This window comes from Tachypleus tridentatus, chromosome 7, assembly GCF_004210375.1.
Source record: "Tachypleus tridentatus isolate NWPU-2018 chromosome 7, ASM421037v1, whole genome shotgun sequence".
Taxonomy (NCBI): Eukaryota; Metazoa; Arthropoda; class Merostomata; order Xiphosura; family Limulidae; genus Tachypleus; species Tachypleus tridentatus.
Genome location: NC_134831.1, coordinates 94,780,044 through 94,792,770, shown reverse-complemented (window position 1 = coordinate 94,792,770; position 12,727 = coordinate 94,780,044). Strand labels below are relative to the sequence as shown.

At 34.0% G+C, this 12,727-nt stretch overlaps 1 protein-coding gene across 7 annotated transcripts in view; it reads right to left on the bottom strand.

Moving 5' to 3' along the window:
* The window catches only part of LOC143256226 (uncharacterized), a 39,259-nt gene extending 33,465 nt beyond the window's left edge, over positions 1-5,794 (bottom strand). Inside the window, exon 1 of one of the 7 annotated variants that reach the window (XM_076513130.1) lies at positions 5,745-5,794. The gene's annotated coding sequence lies outside the window, so the exon portion shown is untranslated. Of the gene's footprint in view, positions 1-4,546; positions 4,648-5,063 lie in introns of those variants that run through there. The other 6 variants (XM_076513133.1, XM_076513129.1, XM_076513134.1 and 3 more) reach the window with 6 other exon arrangements.
* Positions 5,795-12,727: the final 6,933 nt, after the last annotated feature.

Here is a 12,727-nt window from a genome sequence, read left to right as displayed (position 1 = left end):
ATGACTTATTTTCATATATCTTAGCAAGTAACTGACAGACAGTCGCCCAGCTAAATATATGAAGATCTTGGAAGATTTATCTGACAGTTTCAACATGTTCGAAAGAAACAAAATTTAGAAGCAATAAGTAAGAGGTTATGTAATAACATTGATGGCAAACATATGGAGCTGTTCCTTATCTCATAACTTTTTATAAGGAAGTTTGAACAAAAGCACTAATTTACATGTAATGACCAGATGCAATGTGCCCTAAATAAGATTTGAACCTATGACCCCTACTACCTGCTAGTACTGCAAAAACCGACCCTAACATATGAGTTACCAGTCCAAGATCCTAGTAGATAATTCTTTAATCTGACTATTATGTGCCCCCTCTATTGATTTTAGAGAGCTTCTTTGTACCAGTTATTCTTTAAGGGGTTTATTTCACCATGTATATGTATGGTATTTGTACGAGGTGTCTTTTACTCACCATGTTATGTGGGATCTTAAGAATGAGTAGAACTGATATACAGTCACCCTGCAATCCAGTTCATCAGTCTTTCCATAACCCTTACACTGATGTAATTTTCTAAGGTAATCTTTTGTGTCACTTCTATGATTTTTAAAATGTAAGAACGTAAACTACAAACCAAAAATATTCTTAAAATAACAACCAAACAACAACAACAACAAATTAGTAACAAAGTTTTCTTTTGGTTAATCTATGTTGGCTTTTCAGATATTTCACTAAATGACCTAGTAAAACATCTTTTATTAGACTAGAATTTTTCACACTACCAATGGAAAACTGACTGACCTATAATCTATGGGGAAACTTTTATTATCCCTTTTAAAACAGAAGTAACAATAGCAACTCTTCAATTCTCAAGTATCTTCTGCTGTCCACTACTTTACAAAACTGAAAGAAGCTTGCATACTTTATCTTTGACCTCTTAAAAACCTTGTTTGGTCTTGATTCTTAAAATGCTTTTTGACCTCATCTCTTCACTTTCCTAACTACAACCAAAGGATTAATACCTATACAACTCAGTTTAATTCAAGTGCTTCTAGTGTTCATGGTCAGGAATGTTGCTCATATTCCCTCTTGTGAAAAAATATTCAACAAAAACTTTACCATGTCATCCTTGAAGAACCTTGTCCAACACATTTAACTTAATTTACAACAATCATTATGTCATCAATCAGCTGTTTTATCTTTGTAAGCCCTCTTAAGGCTATTCATACCCAGTTTGCCTATATTTCTACAAATTTCTAACTTATCTGTCAATTTAAACTTCATAAGGTTATGACATTTATTCCTAATGCCTTGATTTTAGTCTCTGGTAATGCAATGACATTGTCTTCTTCATTTTACTTTTCCAGGAACCCACCTATCTCAAAGTAAAAACAATTCCTTTTTAAAAATTTCCCAAATAATCTTTTAACTCCTTATTCTAACTGACTAATGAGAAGTCTTGTCTTACCAAATCACCTTTTAACTTTTTATTCTAATTGACTAATGAGAAGTCTTGTCTTACCAAATCACCTTTTAACTCCTTATTCTAATTGACTAATGAGAAGTCTTGTCTTACCAAATCACCTTTTAACTCCTTATTCTAATTGACTAATGAGAAGTCTTGTCTTACCAAATCACCTTTTAACTCCTTATTCTAATTGACTAATGAGAAGTCTTGTCTTTCCAAATCACCTTTTAACTTTTTATTCTAATTGACTAATGAGAAGTCTTGTCTTACCAAATCACCTTTTAACTCATTCTAATTGACCAATGAAAAGTCTTGTCTTACCAAATCACCTTTTAACTCCTTATTCTAATTGACTAATGAGAGTCTTGTCTTACCAAATCACCTTTTAACTCCTTATTCTAATTGACTAATGAGAAGTCTTGTCTCATGGTCTTAAAACTGGCTTTCTTGAAATTGGGAACTGAAACTTAATTTTATCTCAATGAGTTGTACAACATTAAACCTAATCCTGCAGAGGTTATTTCAAAATGTTCCCACAACTTAACTCTTGCAAACTTACTATAACAACCTTAACAATAAACCTACAATGCCATTAGTCGGCTGTTTGGTATGTAAAACCATCTTTAATGATACTTAAACAACTTTGTCACATTGTTTTTCATTTGTCACTAATCTGTTTTATGTAAGAAACTGATATTCTTTCCACTTCTTGCATTTTTAAAGGAAAATATCCAAAATCTTAACTAACCTCTTGTGCAGAAATTTATCAAATGCTTTCTACATTTCAACTGAAACAACATCAACTGGAATGAATTCCTCATAAGATACCCTAAGTTTTCCATGATCAGTAATACTATTAGGAAAGAAACCATTATTTAAAGCTAAGTAAGATACTACTTTTATTAAGTGCCAATCTCTCAAATAGGTTTACTAAATCATCTCTAACAACATATATCAAATTCTTACCAATATCAGAGATTATGGGAATAAGCCTATCATTTTGCCAATTTTCTCTCAAACCTTTTATTTTTCATCAATAGTTGAACAAATTGGCAATTTTTTTATTTAAATTTTTCAAATTTTAGCACAAATCTACATAAGAACTATCTATGTTAGCTATCCCTAATTTTAAACTGACAGACAATACAATAGGCAGTTGCTCTAAAGCAACCACCATCAAATGTTGGGCTACTTTGGAATGAACAGGGAGATTTGAACATTACTTTTTACAACATGCTTGGTCCCAAAATGCAAAGTAAACTTCTACAACAACAACAATCAAATTAAGACCTTATGGGATTCTCAGCCTACAAAAAACTAATTATTTTGACCATGAATAGCCTCAGTCATTAAACAATACCTACAGTTTCAACTGAAACAATTCTCAAGAGAAATAAAAAATTATCTTAAGTTATTTTCTGAAACAAATTTTTTCAAGATAAAAAATAATATAAGGTTGCGAGTCTGTATCTTATAGCAAATCCACATCAGGCTATCCACTCAGTCCACCGAGGGGAATCGAAACCCTGATTTTAGCGTTGAAAAGTCAGGTGTTTGTATGTGTGCCTTTTCTTATATCAAAGCCACATTAGGCTACCTGCTGAGTCCACTGAGGGAAACCAAATCCCTGATTTAGCATTGTAAATCCGTAGACTTACCGTAATATAAGCTACTTTTCTTCTCCATCATTTGTTGAGCACTTCAACAAGATCTATTTTTGCACATTAATATACTTTATAAGAAATTTGATATCTTCAAAAAAACATCTTTCATTATAAATCACACTAAACAGTTATTTTAAGTTGTTTTTCTATCAACATTTTACCATAGTGTTCTAATAACTAGAAAATTTCACTCATGCATTTATTGTAAAAATGCAACTTGTTTTTTACTAAATGATATATACAAAGACACATTTGTTTATTTTTTTGAATTTTGCACAAAGCTACACGAGGGCTATCTGTGCTAGTCGTCCCTAATTTAGTAGTGTAAGACTAGAGGGAAGGCAGTCAGTCATCACCACCCATCACCGACTCTTGGACTACTCTTACCAACGAATAGTGGAATCGATCGTATCATTATAATGCCACCACGACTGAAAGGGCGAGCATGTTTGGCGCAATGGGAATGCGAACCCACAACCCTCAGATTAGGAGTTGCACGCCTCAACACGCTTGACCATGCCAGGCCAAACAAATACACAATGGCTTTTAAAGGCAGAAGCAATCAGTGACTTTATGACATGTGAACATCAGTTTTTCTTGTGCCAATATTGCACATTTACAGTAAAAGTATTTGATTTGGGAATAAAATGTGTGACTGGTATGATAAAATGCAATTAGTGTTTCAAGGACTTAGGTTAAGTAAACTGTAGCATGCTTTAATATTTACACACTTACTGGTAATAAATAATAAATAGCCAGTGTTTTATGTAAAAAACAAAACAATTAAAGTGAAAAAATATTCCATAGATTAAGAAATTTTAGGTTAAATATAATATGTGGTTTTAACTTTTAACCATGAATAACTTCTCATGGGCACCATTACAATTTAGTTACAGGCCGTCCATTTCAATTACTGGTTCACACTTTCTTCTCTACTACTTTATTAATATACTTCAATTTAAACACAAAAAATATTTAAACTATTTAAATTATCTTTTTTATGATAAAAATAACATAGAAGAAATAACTATTAGCATTACAAGATCAACCACTAGTGGGTTAAAATGACAATATACTCTGATGAGTAAACAGTTACTACTATTTTACTTTAGACAATGGGACCATCTAAGCTTGTAATTATTAAAATACATGAATTATAAGAAACCTACATTTAAAACTCAATTTCTTGGTAAAAAAACACAATAAAAAAGGTACAATCTGTTGATAATAAATCTGAATTTCACAAAACATTTTTTTCACTTTCCAAAATATGAAACTATTTTCAGCTGAAACAGTTATATTCATGCACAGACTAACAATTCTAGACAAGTTTTAAAAAATTACTCTAATAGTTCAGATCTATGGAGAACAGGCAAGTACGTACATTTAATACTAAGTATAAAGTTAAATCATTACCCAATCAACATTCAACTGTAATACTGCAAAAAACCTCACGATAATGGATGAATATCTGAAACTAAAACTATCCAACAGATAGCATAGTCCAAGAAATTCCTAAAAATAAAAAAATATTACAGTTTTTAATATTGTAGTGTAAATGGCATACTTTACAGCAATGTAACCATTCAACTCTATTTCTTACATTTATATAAATTATTCATGCTGACAATATAAAGTAACACAATTGTAAATTATTTTTTTAAAGGGCATTTTTTTTCAATTCCTATTTGCAGCCTTATTTCAATTGAAAAAAAAATATGCATACCATTTTTGTATTTAAGAAATATCAATTATTTTACATATGGTATTAAGGTTGATGACCTTTTAATTTTTAGAAATCTAAGCTAAGACTATGAGATATCAAATGTGATTATTTGGTTAATTTTATGCTTGCAAATAAGTTATAAACTACAGGTAAGAAAAATCATATTCATAGCATAAACAATGCTATTTATACAAACAATATATCTACCTTTTTGTTATTCAAAAGTTTATTTTTCCAGTGCCTATTAGTTTCATTTCTTGCTGTAGCCTATGATAACCGTATACACAAATCCTAATGAATTCAAACCTTTCTGTACAATTACTTAGTTATTGACAAACTCTCAAGTAACAACGTTCTACTCCTATTATTAGTATCACTACTTGTGATGATACTTAACAAAAAATAAATGTAAAGCATACGTGGCCAAGTTTCTCTTTCGCTTCAATTTAGATCTCAGTTCGACAAATTAGAAATGTCGGAATCTAAGTTCCAAATGTATAGCAGAACCAAAAAGCATCACAGTTTGCTTGCCTAAATTACAAATTTGAGCCTTCTCATTGTGTTTACATTCGTATCGTTTGCCCCGATATCAACGAAGTTTTTCATTTAGAGTCTAATTTGACTGTAAACATTATTCAATAAGGCCTTAGGTAAGTAAAGGTTATGTCAAAAAATTCAACTTCAAGCTCAACACAAGTTTAAATTGCAATTAAACAAGACTGACATTCAATCATTTCATAGTGAAGACGATAAAACCTATTTAGAAGATCAATATAAAAAATACAGTACTTTTTATAAATATATTTAATAAATGGGCTTATATAACATCCTAATGATCAATCCTACACTTGTTCGACTAATAGTAATACTATCAATACATCGCCTTACTTCTTGCCCTACGTGGACATTCGTCAATTAATTTCTACCCTCTGGTGGCATATAGTAAGAACAAAAGAAGTAAAAAAACACTGGCTGGTACTTAAAAAAATCGTTCAGATGAAACAGAAATAAAAAACACTCCAGTTTTGTATTTAAAAACTTTGGTTTTCTGTGTCGATTAATTTTTCTTGTAATGTGAACAATAATAATAATAGTTCATTTTATCCATTCTAACCGCGCTGGAATAACCTGTTATGTAATACATGTATAAAGAATATTAATATAACCATCATTCCACTGAAACCTGTTTTTTAAATCCAAAAGCACATAAATACTTCAAATACATATTACTAGAGGATGTTGTAAAAGCTTAAGAATTTGCAATACAAAATAGTCTAAATTGTACATTCATATCAAAATAAAATAAAAATAATTGTATCATTATTTAGAGGAGCAAAAACGTCTTTTACATATGTTTATAAGCACAGGATTTATGAGCAATCCTTCAAACAAAAGCAATCAGAGAAATTGCATACTCTCATTCCACCGTTCATTTTTCAAAATTATATTCGTCATATATATAAATATAGGATCGCATCACATTTCGTCTTCGAGTATTTGTATGTTTTCTTATAGCAAAGCCACATCGGGCTATCTGCTGATGCCTACCGAGGGGAATTTACCCTCCGATTTTAGCGTTGCAAATCATAAGACATACCACTGTAGGGGGGCAAATTCATCTCCCAAAACTCAGGAAGTTCTTCTTATATTCACAATGATCAACGATCCAGCTCGAGTTTTTGTGCTGCAAAATGAACATTTGTTATATTTATTATTTAATTTTATTATTATTGTTACAATTTGTTTGTTTTGGAATTTCGCACAAAGCTACTCGAGGGCTATCTGTGCTAGCCGTCCCTAATTTAGCAGTATAAGACTAGAGGAAAGGCAGCTAGTCATCACCACCCACCGCCAACTCTTGGGCTACTCTTTTACCAACGAATAGTGGGATTGACCGTAACATTATACGCCCCCACGGCTGGGAGGGCGAGCATGTTTAGCTCGACGCGGGCACGAACCCGCGACCTTCGGATTACGAGTCGCACGCCTTACGCGCTTGGCCATTTATTGTTACAAAAATGAACGTGGTTTAAGGATATACATGAACAAAAACATAGTGCCCATGTCACTATATCATTAAAATTATAATAAAATTCTCAAATAACAGTATATTTGAGATTATCTGTCGTGTAAACTGTTTTCTATTTGGCTTGAATAAATAATCAAATAAATTTGATTTGATTGTATATAAAAAAAAACTGGTGTGGCGAGATACTAATTTTATTAAATTCATTGTTGTTCATATCAGTAGGTGTGGTACTGTGAACCCTGAGCGTTTTAGGATCAATATTCTGGTCATTACTATCATACTTGGTCTTTTACTAAACTCAATTATGTTTTGATTGATGACTGTGCTTACATTTGTGTTTTGTTTTTTTTAATTTCATGCAAAGCTACATAAAGGTTTTCTGCGCTACCATTCTAAGATTAGGGAGAAGGCAACTAGTCATAAACCACCACCGCCAGCTCTTTGGCTACTCTTTTACCAACGAATAGTGGGATTGATCGTCACATTATAACGCCCCAAAGGATAAAAAGGAGAGCAAGTTTGGTATGATGGGGATTCGAACCTGCGACCCTTGGATAATGAGTCGAGCACCTAAATCATGTGAACATGCTAGGCTGTGCTTAAATTTAGTGTGCCTACTTTTAACACGAAATCTAATGAGAAAAAAACAATGGAAATAATTTTTCAAAAGAAAAAAAATGGTTTTGTTTAAGCCTTTTTTCTTTGTACCACGATTTAAACCACCTGACGAAGGGCTTTTGCCAGAAACGTGCAAATTAATATAAAGTTTCTGTTGTGTTTTTATTTATTTTGAACTCTCTTTTTTTCACTATTTTTCTACCTCTTGTGGTCTTTCCTGCTGTGTATAATGAGAATGGACTTGTCAACATTTTATACGGACTTCTCTCGAATATAATAGCTTTGACTTCAGCTACAAGAACAAATTTTGAGACTGCAACTCACCCAAGTGAAGAAATTAAAAATAATTTCGTAGTTTCCACAGAGATAGGTCCGTGCATGTTCGTAGACACGGTGTAGAGCTGTGTTTGTCAACCTCTCGGGACGATCACGCGCGTTAATAAAGTGGATATAAACATTCTAGAAACTTTACTGTTTCACATTACTGCTAGACACTGATGACGCGTATTTCACATTACTGCTAGTCACTGATGACGCGTGTTTCACATTACTGCTAGACACTGATGACGCGTCAGAGTTCATTGCAAATATTGCCTTAAGTAAACGATAAATATCAGTTTCTTTAATAGCTTGTGATTGGTTTGGTTTTTGAATTTTGCGCAAAGCTACACGAGGGCTATCTGTGCTAGCTGTCCCTAATTTAGCAGTGTAAGACTAGAGGGAAGGCAGCTGGTCATCATCACCCACCCCAAACTTTTGGGCTACTCTTTTACCGACAAAAAGTGGGATTGACCGTCACATTTTAACGCCCCCCATGGCTGAAAGGTTTAGCAAGTTTGGTGTGACGGAGATTAGAACCTGCGATTCTCAGATTACGAGTCGAGTGCCTTAATCACCTGGCCGTGTCGAGTATGTGTGAATAGAAAACATAAACTAATGTATTTTACGAGTTTATGCATACACAGATTTGCTTTTACTTCTGTTTTTTTTTCTCTTAATACAATATTTCAAGTTTTTAATACCGTCACTACAGGGTGATAAAATTTATTAGTTTCTTTTTAGATTGATCACTGTACCTGTTATATGTTGTTCTAGAAATTTATAAAAATTGAAAATGCTGTTGAACGACCACGGAAGGTAGTTTATTACTAATGTTTATGTGTTCTAGGTTATAGGTTAAGGTCATATTCACTATAAATACTATTTTTACAAACATACGATATTTTAGTACTTTGGGTTCATTTAGTACAGAGAATAAGTGGTTGGAGAGTTTTTAACAGTGACGTCATAAGCTAGAATAACTTCGATGGTTAAGATTTTGCTAATAAAATAAACGACCAAGAAAAAAAATCGTAAATAATAAGTATCCGCTCTGTATAATTATAATAAATAATAAATTCTATCCCCAGTAGCACAACGGTAAGACTGGGGGCTTAATAATGCTAAAAATCGAGTTTCGTTTAATTTTGTGCTTAATAGCAAACGAACAAAAGTAGGTAAGAATAATATTAGACATTTAGTGACATTCAGAATGCTTTGATTTCAGTGACATTTATACTTTCGTGGCACAGACATTCTATAAACACGATTAAACAAACATGGTAGCAGATGTGTCCTTAAAGTACTTTCACATGGTCAAACTAATATGGAAACCTTCACTCTCAGAGCACACTACATTATTGTGGTCAGTAAAACATTCTCAAGTGAACAATTCAGCTGAAAAGTAAGTTTAAAAACTTCGAAATAAAAGGCAACAACCGTTAACTGACATGTTTAAACCTTGGGGTCGCTGCTATCGTTTATCAGAGAAGGTGAACAAACAAGATAGTAGAAATTCGTTTGTTTCTTTGAAGTTAAACACAAAGCTACACAATGGGCTATCTGTGCTCTGCCCACCAGGGGTATCGAAACCCGGCTTCTAGCAGGGTCCGGAGATTTGGCAAAGCAACATGTATTTACTCTCTTTTGGATGCATCGTACTGTCGTAATTTAGTTCTCATTTTCTTAGTTCGTTGAAGGCCTGATACAACATATGCTGGATACATCGCACTGTCGTAATTTCGTTCTCATTTTCTTAATTCGTTGAAGGCCTGATACAACATTTGTTGGATACATCGAACTGTCGTAATTTCGTTCTTATTTTCTTAATTCGTTGAAGGCCTGATCAACATATGTTGGATATTTCGTAATTTCGTTCTCATTTTCTTAATTCGTTGAAGGCCTGATACAACATATGTTGGATACATCGTACTGTCGTAATTTCGTTCTCATTTTCTTAATTCGTTGAAGGCCTGATACAACATAGGTTGGATACATCGTACTGTCGTAATTTCGTTCTCATTTTCTTAATTCGTTGAAGGGCTGATACAACATACGTTGCTGCGACGCAGGTATATGACTCTTGGAAGTTTATTCACCTATGATGCACATACAACATTATTTGTCCGTTATTACCTAATTCTCATACTACTTTCAAACAAACGTATTGCCCCCCGCTAGTGCAGCGGTATATCTTCGGATTTACAACGCTAAAATCAGGGGTTCGATTCCCCTGGGTGGGCTCAGCAAATAGCCCGATGCTGCTTTGCTATGAGAAAACACACACTCATTGTCAGGAAATTATGTTCGGTTATTCTGGTAAGTTTGGGGCCCGGCATGGCCAAGTGTGTTAAGGCGTTCGACTAGTAATCCGAGAGTCGCGGGTTCGAATCTCGGTCGCACCAGACATGCTCGTCCTCCCAGCCGTGGGGGTTTTATAATGTTACGATCAATCCCACTATGCGTTGGTAAAAGAGTAGCCCAAGAGTTGGCGGTGGGTGGTGATGACTATCTGCCTTCCCTCTTACACTGCTAAATTAGGGATAGCTAGCGCAGATAGCTCTCGAGTAGCTTTGCGCGAAATTCCAAAACAAACAAACAAACGTTTTTGTAAGTGAAAAATTGATATACGAAACGAAACTGGGGTTTAAACTTAGAACATTTCACTAACAATCCCAGTGCTGCACCAAATTAATATCTAAGCGATAAGTTGACTCTGTCTCTCTTCACCCATAATGCTCTTTTATTTCATTCTATTCTATAAAGCAATGAAGACATTTTGAGTTCAAACCCCGAACCTTTGGCTAACACTTTCAGCGATGGGACCTAAATGCACCTAAGGTTTGAAAGAGTTACTCACACTCGCCTCGTAAAAAATTGGTTTGGTGTTTTATGGCTCAAAGCAACTAAACTATCTGAGCCGTAAAATAGCCTTTACCCTGTTTTTACTGTTTTATTTTTTGTTTCAAAGTGTTCTTCAAAGATAATTTTATTCAAGTAAAGAATACAGGAGTTCGAAACAATAGAGCAAAACAAATATTCTTAAAGTAAGTATATTTATAATTCTAAAAAATGAATTTCGAAAAATAATTAGATGCTATAAATTTAATAAATACACGAGTGATGTAAATCAGTTATAATAACGAAAGATTTAATAACACTGGTAGGTTAGTTCTGAATACATTTTGTTGAATAAAAACTGAATGAAAAAACAGGAAAGCTGAGGTTAGTAACTAATACACTATTGGAACGTAGATCCATACTTGTGATGCTTAAAATAATGAAAAACAGAGCAACACCAAAGTTGACAACTAAGAGAATGAAGTCTTCAATCGGAACATATATGGAAGTGTGTGAGAGTTGTTACAATAGTGTTGTTTCTCTATGGGGAATTAATAACTTCTTGCTTTTGTAAACATTTCGGGATGTAGTTGCTGAAAGACAAAGAAAAAAAAGGCTAGGCTTGTTTTTTAATCACCAAACACAGATGGCTGCTACTAGCAAGGCATAAAATTCTATGTTGTGTAACAAAGTAAAATAACTTACTGGTGTAGTTGGTTCAATACAATGTTATCTATGAATTGTCTACTACTAAAAAAATGTCCATAGTTCTATTTGTCATAGAATTGACTACTCGAGTGAACGGTTTATCCAATTTAGAAACTTACAAATTTAATATTTGCACCAACAGTAATCAAAATTACATGTTCAAGTTGACGCATGTGCCGTATAGCATTATTTAGCCATTACGTCGTCAGTAATGTTTAGGTGTTTCTGATTCACTGGCCAACAAGTAAAGTAAATTTGTTTTATGATTGAATTCATTTGCATTTATTTTTGTGCTCTTGCTAAGCCTTTTTTATAATACTTAGAATCACACATTTTGGTGCGAACCCTCTTACGTATTTTTCAGTTGTCAAATCTGTCCTTAATTCCTCGATATTTACATTCTTTCCTTCCAGACAAACAGATCATATTCATCACTTTAGAAACAACATTAACTATTTATGATCCGCCAGCTACGTAGTGTTTAAGATTTTATATTTCATAAACAGAGAACTTTCAAACTAAGAGTGAGTGATTTAAACTACTTGTTTTGACGATCTTTCTGCATTAGGCGAAATCCTCGTCGGTAGTGTTCTACTGGAAACTCGTATTTAATTATTAAAATAAGTGCTGTCATCCCAACATTTTCTGTCTTATTGTAATGTAAGTTTTTGAATTCCGCGCAAAGCAACACGAGAGCTATCTGTACTAGCCGTCCCTAATTTAGCAGTGTAAGACTAGAGGGAAGCAGCTAGTCATCACCACCCACAGCCGTGGGGCTGAAAGGGCGAGCATGTTTGGCGCGACCGGGATGCGAACTCGCAACCCTCAGATTACGACTCGCACGCCTTAACACGCTTGGCCATGCCGGGCCACTTATCAGTGATAGAGTAGAGAGAAAGTAGCTAGTCATCACCACCCACCGTCAATTCTGGGGCTGCTCTTTTACCAACGAATAGTGGGATTGACCGTAACATTATAATTCCCACACAGCAGAAAGGGTGAGAATGGTTGGAGTGACGGGGATTCGAACCCGCGACTCTCAAATTACGGGCCGAGTGCCTTAACCAACTGGCCATACCGGGCTTCGTTTAATGTTAAACGCAAAGCTACACAGTGGGTTTTTTGTGATGTACCCACAACGGGTATGGTATCAAAAACTGGATTTTAATACTATAAGCCTTCAGACTTGCTGCTCAGATACTAGTGGGCGTTGTGACGTAATATCACACGTATAACGAAGTTATAACGTTTGTTTACTTGTATAAATATTAATATAATCCGTCTTTCTATGGAATAACATCGACAGTAATGCTGTTCGTTTCGTTGTAAGAATAGTTGTTCAACCAATATCTATTGA